Below are 12,949 nucleotides of genomic sequence, written 5' to 3'. Positions count from 1 at the left end.
AAACATAAACACTTCATGGGCTCAACTCATCTCGTATAAGTACGCCAATAAAAAATCAATCAACTCCTCTTCTTTTATTTGGGAATCCATTCTAAAAGGTTGGAATCTTTTAATGATGGTATCCTATGGCACCCACATTCTCATTCTAAAATGAACATTTGGTCTTCAAATTGGATCCACAACTCCAGTGCATTAAGAAAAAATATATATGGTCCTCTTAATAAAAAAGATCTCACACTTCCATTAAAGATATTATAAAAGATGATAAATGGGACCTTACTTGTATCTCTTTTGACATCCTTAGTAACCTAATGAAAAAAATTATTGCAACTCCTACACCTAATAGGTTTTTTGAAAAGGATACTATGACCTGGGGTGTCACTTCCAGTGGTCACTTCTCCACAAAATCATGATCTCATAAATTCTTTTATATTACCAAAATTAAATTTTGACTGGATTTGGGATCTTCACTGCACAAACAAAATCAAATTCTTCTTATGGAAATGCATGCATAACCACATCCCTTGCAGAGCTTTCTTATTCCACATTAGCATGAACATAGCCAAGGTTTGCATTGTTTGTAGAAATAATGTAGAAAGTGCACAACATATTTTTCTCTATTGCCCCGTCACTCAATCTTTTTGGGAAAATATGGGCATCCCAAATATATCCAGTTAAAAGAAGGTATTCACTAGTTAATGAGCCTAAAAGAAATTTTTATTCAAATAAAGTATTTATTCTAGTAACTGGAAGACCATTCTTCCCTTCTTCATTTGGAACATCTAGAAGATTAGAAATAATAACAACATCAATAACCTTAATTATAAGGTTAAATAGACTGATGTTCTTCAACAAGCTTGGGAATATAACTTCTTCACGGAGAAAAATCCCTTCAAAGAAAGCAGGATATTAATTGAGATCAGATGGAGCAAATCACCACCAAATACTATCAAGCTAAATATTGATGTCGCCTTTTCAAAATATACACTGGAAGCTGGCTTTGGTGGTGTATTTAGAAACAACCATGGAGATTGGATCGTTGGCTATTGCAAGTCCATTTATGCTTCATCGGTCATACATTGTGAACTAATGGCTCTGCATGAAGGATTAAAAATTACTCAGGAACTGGGTTTCCCAAAGATTGAGATAGAGACAGATTCAACAGATGTTATCTCACTACTCAATGAAAATAACTCAAGCTTCTCTAACCTAATTTTTGAATGCAGGTGGTTAATGCAGCAATTGAAGCACTCAACCCTGAGGCATAATTTCAGGAAAGGAAATCTGATGGCCCATCTCTTGGCGAAGGAAGCAGTGAAAAACTTTAAAGTTTTCAAATGTGTTTACCATGCACGTCCACCATATTTTGTTGAACCTCAATTGCTAAGGGACAAGTATGGTTTTAGTATTAGCTCCAAGTATGTTGTTTCTTCTGTTTGTGAAAAACTTGCCAAGTTTGGCAATGCAAATGTCCTTAGGGACTATGTAAGGACTCTATAATCTTTTGTTATTAGTAATATAGTATTATCCTTCTATTTCAAAAAAAAAAAGATAATATAATGAAGGATAGATGTGAACTATTTAGGTATACTATTTCTGCGGCACGTGCGTTGCACGTGTATGCCGAATAAAGTAATATACAGTTTTATAAATTAACAATAATAATAATATCTTAAAAATGTATTGAGTAATTAAGAAATTATACATGAAAGAATAAGATGCATGCAAGTTTTGGTGAAATATAAATATGGATTATTGTACGATGACTTGTTTATCGAGGTCAAACTAATTGAAAATCATCTTAATTATGAAGATGAATTGTGAAAATTTAATTAGATAGATTTTTTTTTTTTACCTAATTCTATTTTATTTTAATAATCAAATTTCAAAATATCGAATGATACATCTTTAGCTAGCAAAATAATTATGTGTACGGAGTTTCATCGATTATTTGCCTGATTTTATCCACGACTTTCTCTTATAAATTTGTTTCATGGAGTTTAGACATCTTATTGCACAATTCATAGGTTGTCTAAAAAAGTACAACCAAAGAAACATGAATCTTTATCACTTAGGGATTAATTTATGAAAGATCGTAATATATTTATCTTTATCCTTAAATGTATAAATTTCTTTTCTTGAAAATTTCATTCATTTATCAAGCTTATTTGAAAAGGGTAAAATTAAACCAAATATATTATTAAATGCTCGGATATTTTTGTGAAATTATATATCTTCCAATTACAAATATTAGTTTAATTTGATATATTCCCTCGCGAAATAAAATATATACTGAAAGCTCAGAATGAAACTTCTTAACACAAAAGATGCATTTAGAACTTTTTGCAACTTATAATTAACTATTTGATGATGATTAGTTGTAAGTAATGTCTCTTAAATTTTACATAAAAAAAAATATTGTACAATTGATAGTAAGACCTAATATTTTCTAAAAATGTAATAAAACAAAGAAATTCAATCCATAAGGTATGGCATTAAACATATCTCAATTTCCGTATTTTGCTGATATAAAGCCTTAATAACCAATTTATATTATGCTTTTTCGATCGCATTTTTTGAAATGATACATCTTTTATTATTTGAATCAATGCAATTTAATCCTTTATTATGCCATTCCAAATAATATTTTTTTCTTCAATCTAAAAGGAAATATAAATATTTTGTCACAAATAAAGTATCATACGTACATATTATTATTTTTTTGGCATACGTACACATTATGTACATATATGCACGCAGTCATACATATACAATGGACTTTATTATTATACTTTATTTTGAGTGTACAATAGATAAGACATGAATTACATTTTGAAGATGTCTTTATGGTAATTAGCGAGTCTATTACATAAATGACCATTTAGCTATTCGAAATTATCTAGTAAAGTCATTTTTCTTTCGTTAGTAATAAAAAAGTAACTTAGCTATGCTCATATATAGCATTCAGAAGGTCAGTCAACCAGATTTCTCAAACTTTTGATTGTCAAATACTGAAATACCTATTTTACCCTCTAAATTATCAACTTTTATCTTCTTCTTTCTTTTTTGCTTTTTAAGTATTATGATTTTTTTCTCTTTTATACTACATTATGGACTTACCTATAATACAAATATATTTTACTTATAAAACAAAAAATTAAAAATAAGCTTTCTAGTTTATATAATGTTGGAATATAATATAATTGAGAATAATTTTTAAAAATATATAATGTATTGTCACGACCCGAATTTCCCACCTTCGGGAGTCGTGATGGCGCCTACTAATGTGAGCTAGGCAAGCCAAACCTTTAATCTAATCACTTTATTAACCAATTGTTTCTTTTTAACAAATATAAGACGATACCGTGATAACAGCGAAAATTCAAATTTAAGCGGAAGACAACAATAAGATATATGAAGACTGCATCTATTACAAATACTTAAGCCTTAACCACCCAAAACCTGGTGTCACAGTATCACAGACTGTCTAAGATTGCTACATACAAAGTCTAAAGAAATAACAATACATTATTTTTGAATAAAAGGAAAATGAAACAGGAAATAGGGATAGAGGCAGACGCCAGGGCCTGCGTACGCCTGCAGGTCTACCTTGGATCTCCGCGTGGACTGAAGGTAGCCTCCACACTACGGTCCAAAAGCTGCTCTGGGATCTGCACATAGTGCAGAGTGCAGTATCAGCACAATCGACCCCATGTGTTGGTAAGTGTCTAACCTAACTCCGGCGAAGTAGTGACGAGGCTAGGACCAGACTACCAAATAAACCTGCGCAGTTCAAATATATATACAACGGAAAAGAAATACAGAAATAAACAAATAAAGATAGGAGGGGGAAACATGCTTCGGGGAATAATATGTAAGACAGAATATCAAGAGAATTATACGGGAATCAAAATCAACCACTAACTAGAATAAGGAAAACAAAGGTAGATTTCACTTTCTTTTCACATCTTGTTGCAGGCATGCAACCCGATCTCAATTCCTGTATCTCGTGGCAGGCGTGTCATCAGCTCCCATTTCATTTATCTCGTGGCAGGCGTGCCACCCGCTCCCATTTTATTTATCTCGTGGTAGGCGTACCACTCGCTCCCATTTCATTATATCTTTTGGTAGGTGTACCACCCGCTCCCATTTCATTATATCTTGTGGTAGTCGTACCACTCGCTCCCATTTTATTATCTCGTGGTAGGCGTACCACCTGCTCCCATTTCATTATATCTTGTGGTAGGCATACCACCCGCTCCCAGTTACAAGCCAACAATAATCACAAGGAATCCCGACATGGAAACAAGAGCAATATAACAACTTCTCGACAAGGGAACAATGATATTTCAACAACATCCCGACAAGGGAACAATACTATCAAAACAAACATCCCGGCAAAGGAACAATAATATCAAACAAACATCCCGGCAAGGGAACAATGGTGATAATAACATATGAAGCGCAATAAACTACAACGGAGTCATAACAATTATAATACAAGACTCACGGGCGTGCTTGACACCAACGTACAGATACTCGTCACCATGCCTATACGTCGTACTTCACAATTAACATGTAGCAAATAAGACACAAATCATAATCCCTCAAGCTAAGGTTAGACCAAACACTTACCTCGATGCCATGAACACAATTCATGTTTCAATTATAGCTTCACCCCTTGATTCCACCACCAATTCGCTCGTATCTAGTCACAAGTTACTTAATTACATCAATAAATGCTAAATGAATCAACCCCAATGCATGAAAAATGAGTTTTTTAAAGTTTTACCCAAAAAGTCAAAAATCACCCCGGGTCCACATGGTCAAAACCCGAGGTTCGAACCAAAACCCGATTATCCATTCCCCCACGAACCCAAATATATGATTTATTTTGAAATCGGACCTCAAATTGAGGTCCAAATCCCCAATTTTTGAAAAACCTAGGTTCTACCCAAAACACTCAATTTTCCCCATGAAAATCATTGATTTTGAGTTGAAATCATGTGAAAAGATGTTAATGATTGAAGAAAACGAGTTAGAAATCACTTACCAATATTTTGGAGAAGAAATGTTATTTGAAAAATCGCCTCTTATGTATTTGGGGTTTTGAAAAATGAAAAATAACTAAAAATCCCATCTTAATATACTACTCTCAGACGCCCTGTGCGGACCGCACAAAATCAACTGCGGCCACACAGCCCTTTTTGCGTACTACAGTGATATATTTTAGTATTTTGGACATAACTTTCTATACAATTGTTTAAATTGTGATTTCTTTACTTTTCTGGAAACTAGACACGAAGTACTAAAACTTTCATTTTTGAATCATCTTAAAATTCCTTGTAGATCAAAAAATATAGGCTTCCAAAGTCGGACCAGTGAAATGTTCTTCACCGCGGACCGCACAGAATCTAGTGCGGCCGCAAAGCCCTCACCGCGGTCCGCACAAAATCCAGTGTGGTCGCACAAGCTCCTCCGTGGCAGCATTCCATTTGGTGCGGACCGCACTGGTTTGTTCAGAGGCCTTCCACTTCTCTGAACCTGCAACAACTATATTTTTAAGCCTAAGACATCCCGGAACCTACCCGAAACTCACCCGAGCCCTCGGAACTCCAAACCAAGTATGCATACTAACTCAAAGACATCATATGGACTTACTCGTGCGATCACATCATCAAAATAACGTGTAAAATCATGAATTAAACCTTAAAACTCAACATTTTCATCAAGAACTCTCAAAGTTCATAATTCTTCAATCGGAAGTCCAACTCACGTCAAATAAACTCCGTTTTTCATCAAACTTCACAGTTATCTTTCAAATACTATAACAAGTTTGTACCGGGCTCCAGAACCAAAATACGGGCCCGATAACAATGGTTTCAAACATTAATTCTTTTCTTTATTTCTTAGATAATTCAATAAAATAATTTCTTTCAAAAATTGATTTCTAAGGCATGGGACCTCGAAATTCATTTCCAGACATACGCCCAAGTCCCATATTTTACTACGGACCTTTCTGGGATTGTCGAAACATGGATCCGGGTCCGTTTGCTCAAAATATTGACCAAAGTCAACCATAATCAAATTTTTAACTCTAGAAATTTCTATTTCTCATATTTTCACATAGAAGGCTTTCCGAATATAGGTCCGGATCATGCACGCAAATCAAGGTGAGGTAAAAAGGAGGTTTTTAGGCCTCGGAACACTAAATTCACTTGCAATACAAGTGATGACCTTTTGGGTCATCACATGTATATTATAAAAATATATTTATTTTAAATTATTATTTTCTGTATTACATGCATGGTATATATATATATATATATTAAAATTTTTCTTTTCTTTCATTCTAGATCGTGTAAATAATTTTTTGAATTTTTGTTGTTAATATCAAATTATTATTATGAACAATTTTTTCTAATTAATTTTTTTTACTATGCTCAATATTTTATTATTCCAATATTATATATGCTTAAATACTATTTTATTTTTCAATTTATTATTAAAATATATTTATTCTATAGGTAATTGATAATTTTGAGAGTAAAATCGGTATTTTGGCAATTAAAATTTGAGAAATCCAGTTGAGTGACTTTTTAAGTGTTATAGGCACAGTTAAGTGACTTTATTGCTACAAACGAAAAAATGATGACTTTAGTAGATAATTTCTAATATTGAGTAACCATTTAAATAATAGACTCGGTAATTAGATGCATATGTTTATCTAAACAAGTAAAATATGACCGCTCAACATCTTCGGCATGCACATTATGCTTATCAATAAATAATACAAAAATCACATAAAATACTATTTAATATAATGTTTGGCCAAGTTATAAAAGTCGAAGAAAATATAAGTAGAGAGTTCAAAGCAATCGAAACATGATTAGAATGGATCATGCCCCAAAATATAGCCTTGAAGAAAGTGTTAGGTGTGATGTGATCATATCATATTTTTGGTAAAAATAGCACGGTATAGCCAGTTTTCGGACTGGTCATTCAAAAATAGCCAGCGTTTATTAAGTCAATAAAAAATAGCCACTATTTTGCTGCAACAGAGACCGGTCCAACATAATATACTAGAGTTCGGTGCACCTGTGTATGAACTCCAACGTATTATGCTGGACCGGTATACTTTGCTGACTCCAGTATAATATACTGGGGACTAGAGCACCGGTACTCCAAACTCCAGTATATTATACTGGACAATTATACTTGCTGGAACTCCAGTATATTATGTTGGAGTTCTAGTGTACTTATGCTGAAACTCCATCATATTATGTTGGAATTCCAGCATACTTATCCTGGAATTCCAGTATAATATGCTGGAGTTCAAGCATACTTATGCTGGAACTCCAATATAATATACTGGCGCATTTTGCGGGTTTTGAACAGTGTTTTCGCTCAAATTTATCTTTACATGAAAAGTAGCTAAATGTCGATTTCTTTTGAAACTGGACTATTTTTGAACGACCAGTTTAAATCTGTCTATATTTGAATTTCTCCCATATTTTTGTACCTAATAACTCTATATAACTGTCATTAGTAAGAAAAATTAGTCATTACAAATAGGAAGAAAGTTAAAACACTTTTATACGCAACAAAGATACAAATAAAGAGTTATAACGCTAGTTAAAGTTAGGTTAAAAAAAATTAGAGATAGAAGAACAAAATCTACAATTATAATGCAGCCAAAGAAGTACAAAAATGAAATTCTTTTCGAGTGAAGAACACTCTCTCTAGGAATTTCAATTGTGCTCTCATTGCCATAGGAATTGGGTTCTACCACACTAAACAAATTTATGTAGTACGTATCTCATTGCTTTTTTTTCCTAAACTGGTAAGCGAAATGGGGTTAATTATAGATACAATACATGCATTTTTTATGATAATTAATTTACTCACAAAAATTTAAAGTCTTTCCGACCGACTCCAGCCTAATCGTTCTTGTTGAATCACTTCCTTGATCATATATTAATACTTTCTAATGCATCATAATCAAAAAGAGAATAAATTATTTTGCCGTGAAATTTATATTTTGTAATTAATTCTTTTTAATTGCTTGATTTATAAATTTAGAAAAATGCAGAAAGTAGAAAGATGTAAATGGAGAACTATGGAAAGATAAAAATCAGCAATGTTACTGACATATAATTGTCATGTCGTTTGACTCGTTACCTTTATATTGGAAACAAGATGAAGAAGAAGTGCTAGACATGAAATTGTTTTAGAAAAATTATTGTAATACTTGTTCAATTTCTTCGCTTTTGTGTATCAATAGACACAAACAAAGAAAACACCCTCTACAAATATGATTACAGATGCTTGATGATATTATGGATATTAATTTTTTTTTTTTAATATTGCATTTAAAAGGGGTTATGCATCTAATAGTTGCTTGTGGCTCGCGACCCTTCATGAAGGGGTATGTAGGTTATTTGCCATTAGTTGTTTTTAAATTTTTATTAATAGGATATTTAATTAGAAGGGTATTTTAGTAATTTAACTTTTGTCTTAAGGGCTTCCCACCATTAGTATAACTTGTTTCTCGACACGTATGTAGTACACAAATTAATAATATTATTATTAGTAAAATAAAGTTTTAAGTGTATAATTATCCATAAATGAATAAACCACAGGTTTATGTGAATTATCAATGTGGATTTTCGTGCTGTGACTTATTTGTCAAGGTTAATATAATTAGATATCTTTTAAACCTATAAAGATAAACAATCGAAGTTTAATTAGAAACACATAATTGTTTAATTTATTTCAATCTTAAGAGGTATAAAATATAATAAAGTGAATCTTACATAAACTTCCTTATAAATGATATTCTTGCTATATGCTGCTTTTATGTGTCTCAATTGCTTTGTCATTACCAAAACTTGTGTTGTCAAATTACAACATGCTTCATATTACATAATTATTAATATGAATAGATGATATTTAAATTTAGATCAAGTGGGACATGAGGTGGTTTCAGCTTTTCGAGAACATGGCACTTGATAAATAGGTGTGGAGGTCGAGCATTAAGGTTGAAGGTTAGGAGGTAGTTGAGTGTTTTCTACTCCGTACTTAGTGTAAGGCTAGTCTGATAGTATCTTGTCTTAGACTGCTAGTTGTTTATGTTGTGTTCATACTTTTTTTCTGCTCCGTTTTTCAAGTACCTTGCCATTGTTACTGGTTAGTGATATTGTTTTTTCCATCTAATTTTCTACTTCTTAGGTTGCTGGTATTATTTTTCTGGCTTTTATTGTTCTATTGTCTCTTTTTGTCTTCTTGAATAGAGGGTCTATGAAAACAACATCTATACCCATCAAGGTAGGGGTAAAGTCTGCGTACACACTACCCTCTCTAGATCATATTTGTGAGATTATACTGAGTTGTTATTGCTATTGTTAGTTGATATCTTAATTTATGAAAATCGTGAATCATTTAGCTAAACAGATAATAACATAGAATTCACTTATACCTATAGTATATATTGTGTAGAAATCCTTTTATTGAATAATTAGTTTTGCGTAAATATAGATAGATAATTTGCGGAAACTAATAAGAATAAAAGCATTAGGAGAATTATCGGTTAAAGAATACAGATCAAATTTGGAATATTATACCAGCACATCTTTTATATGAAGAGAAATACTAAAATTGATACTTTGATTGATACACAAGCAATAATACTTTTTTGACAAATACAATTTCAAATTCAAATCAGTTCAAAGTTCATTTACATGTAAAAGAAAGGCCGCTAATTTATTTTTAATTTTGAATTATTTTATTAATATTGGGAGTGATCTTCATTATTTCTTTTCATCCTCTTCCTTTGTATCATTGCTATTTTTCTTAATTAAGCTCCTACTTGAATTTTCACTATCGTATCAATTTTGACAAAAAAAGTAAATTCTTTCTCTTTACTCAACACCAACTTGAGATAGTATTTAGATTCGTGCTACTACGCCATTAAAATATAGTCCATATGTTAAAAATAATTTATTTAAAAAGCTTATTTGACTTGTGTTCTTTTGATTAAAGTATTTTCAATCTGTTAATATACTAAAAATTTATATAAATAATATTTTGACCTTCTCAGAGATAGATTGAATGTATTGACATGAAAACCTAACATATATTTTGTAGTGTCAAAAAGTATAGCATGCATACAACATCTCCATCACAAACTTCAAGCCTTAAACAATATTCAAAACATTATAAATAAACAAATTGATATTTTTTCCCATGAAAAGGGCAGAGTCTTTTTTAATGCAAATGTCTCCCTTCGTGTAACTTTTTTTTAACTCTCAAAAACTTAGCAGCAGTGGACCTAATCTTTGGATAACATTTGAACTTCCTTCTAAATTATCAAACTTCTTATGCTTCTGAAGATCTTTTTCTTTGAACTTGATAATTGTCTAGTTTTTTTTTCCAGTAACATTTCTTCATCTTTCTTTCTAATGCGAAATGATTCGACAAAATCTATTCCCATTTTATCAAGTATAATGAGAACGTGAGAAAAAAGCATAAATTGCTAGGCAACTTGCTTTGAATTACTAATAGAACAGATAGTGAAGTTGTTTTCTTGGGAAAGAGATATAACTAATGCATAATACATATATAAATATTATGTGATAATACATTTTCGCCTTTGAATTAATACGTTTTTTATGAAATATTAAGATGATGGGGTGCTAATGTTATCAGTATAATTAAAAGAAGCAAGGGAGTACCGCTAATTGAGAAATGACTGCGCGGGATTTGTAACTACATGCCAATCAGCATTCTAAATTATCCCATGTAATTATTGCGGATGAAATCCAAAAGTGATAATTGTGCCTTGTAAATTTTTATCCCATGATAACAAGATCTTTGAAATAGAACATCTCAAAGATTCAAAAGAGTACATAGAAACTGTTCGGAACAATAGTAACCTATTACGAAGGTATGCGTCCCTTCAAACAAACTTGTTATTTTAATTTAATTTTCTTCTAAGCAGTTGTTGGCTAGTTTTTTAGGACAGAGAGCTTTTGGGACATTAGTATTTGTTCCGAAGGATCACATCCCTTCAAATAAATTTGCTATTTTTTTTATAGGTGGGGTACTTAGATTTTTAAAAGGGGTAAATATGTAATTTGACTTTTAATTTTAAAGGTTCATGCTTTTAATATTATATTAGCCTCTATACTCGTGCGTTGCACAAATATTTTAAGTCAAGTCACGTTTAGAGGGAAGTTTAGAATATTTAGTTGTAGGATTTATTTTTTCTTATTCCATTCATAATTCTACTTCTTCCACTATTGAGTCCATATTCTACTACAACTCTTCATCCTAACGTGTCTATTTCCAGTTATGACCTTCAATTATAAGTTCTTGTCAAAATTAATATAAATAGTTAAGGATATAAAAGTCAATCAATATTTTAGGGATATTTTAGTCACTCAATATTTAGCATGAAATATTCGTACTTTTATAATAATATAGATAGATAGATAGATATAGATAGATAGATAGATATAAATTAAGGGTTCATACTTTTAATATAATACTAGTCTCTATAAACGTGCGTTGCACGTTATATGATTTGGAATTACAAGAAGTTATTATATATATCTCTTTTTTATTAATGTTATTGTAGATTTTATGAACTCTGGGCATCATCATTGCGTTCATCCTCATGCTAATGGGGTACTAAATTCGTAGCTTTTATTTTTATTTCTTATTCTTATATTACTATTCTATTTTAATCACAACACCTATGGATAATTTTTTTGAAAGGTTTTTAACTTTTTTTTCCGTGAATGATTCACATAATAGAAATTAGGTGTAATTACACACAACCACAGTAAATGAACAGATTCAAGAGGAACATTCAATAATTGAAGTCCTTAAAAACTCAACAATATTGGAAGTACCCGTTCAAATGGTCTTAATTTCGACTGAAGGTACAGTAATAAACTATGTCAAAATCGGTGTTGACAAAAGTAGAAACTAAAGCAAACAGGGAGAAGAATACAATAGGAGATTATACGTGTGTATGCATGTGTGTTTGGTTTTATTTTCTTTTTATTTATAAATATTTCTAAACCAAACAATAGTACTTTCAAATTAGAAAAGAGAAAGTTTCCAAACCCAAATTATTCGTATAAAATTGGAATTGGAAGCATCCAAACTTTATAATATATTTTCATAATATGATAACGAAACTTAGATGTTCTTTAATACCAGATCTTTATCTCTACGTATAAACGAAACTTAATTGTGATAGATGAGATATCTTTCAATTCTATGTATGCTTGCTTGATGTGTCGTTGAAAGACGGTTTGTTTTCCACATAGTTTTTTCCCCACAATGTCCTTTCTTTTCACCAATTAAAAATCAAAGATTAGATTAAAAATATACCATCAACGTTTAATTAGCATAAATTATGTATGTCTTAATAATATCTCTTGAAATTATTCAAATTTAATTAATATGTGGAGATAAAATCAATAATTGGAGAGTGACAACTTCTTTTGACATGGTTGGTTTACTCTTTCTTTTTCTTGTTCGAAATCTTTAAAGAAACCTCCAACAATAACAATAACGAAGATTTCTTGCTAGAAGAAACCAAAAGGGATGTATTTTCGATGTTTTATTTTTTTCCCGTTCAAACGTCTTTCTTTATATATATTTCTCGTGGGCAAACGACAAACTTTAGGTGATTTCAAGTTTTAATTATCAAGTGAAAGTCCTAAAATTACTACTATCATATTATCTGATGTGTAATTATGTCTTTGAGAAACAATAATATTCATACACAAAATATAGTAGATTATATAAGTTTTGCTAAAAACCATCTTTTGTTAAAATTAAGCAGATAAAAATACTGTTCTGCAAATAATTAGACAACCTTTAGACTTACAAAAGGAATTAAAATAACCTAGCTAATCAAAATACGTGAAGGAAA

The sequence above is a fragment of the Nicotiana sylvestris genome, chromosome 9 (genome assembly GCF_000393655.2).
Source record: "Nicotiana sylvestris chromosome 9, ASM39365v2, whole genome shotgun sequence".
In the NCBI taxonomy this organism is placed as follows: Eukaryota; Viridiplantae; Streptophyta; class Magnoliopsida; order Solanales; family Solanaceae; genus Nicotiana; species Nicotiana sylvestris.
This window is presented reverse-complemented; position numbering follows the sequence as displayed.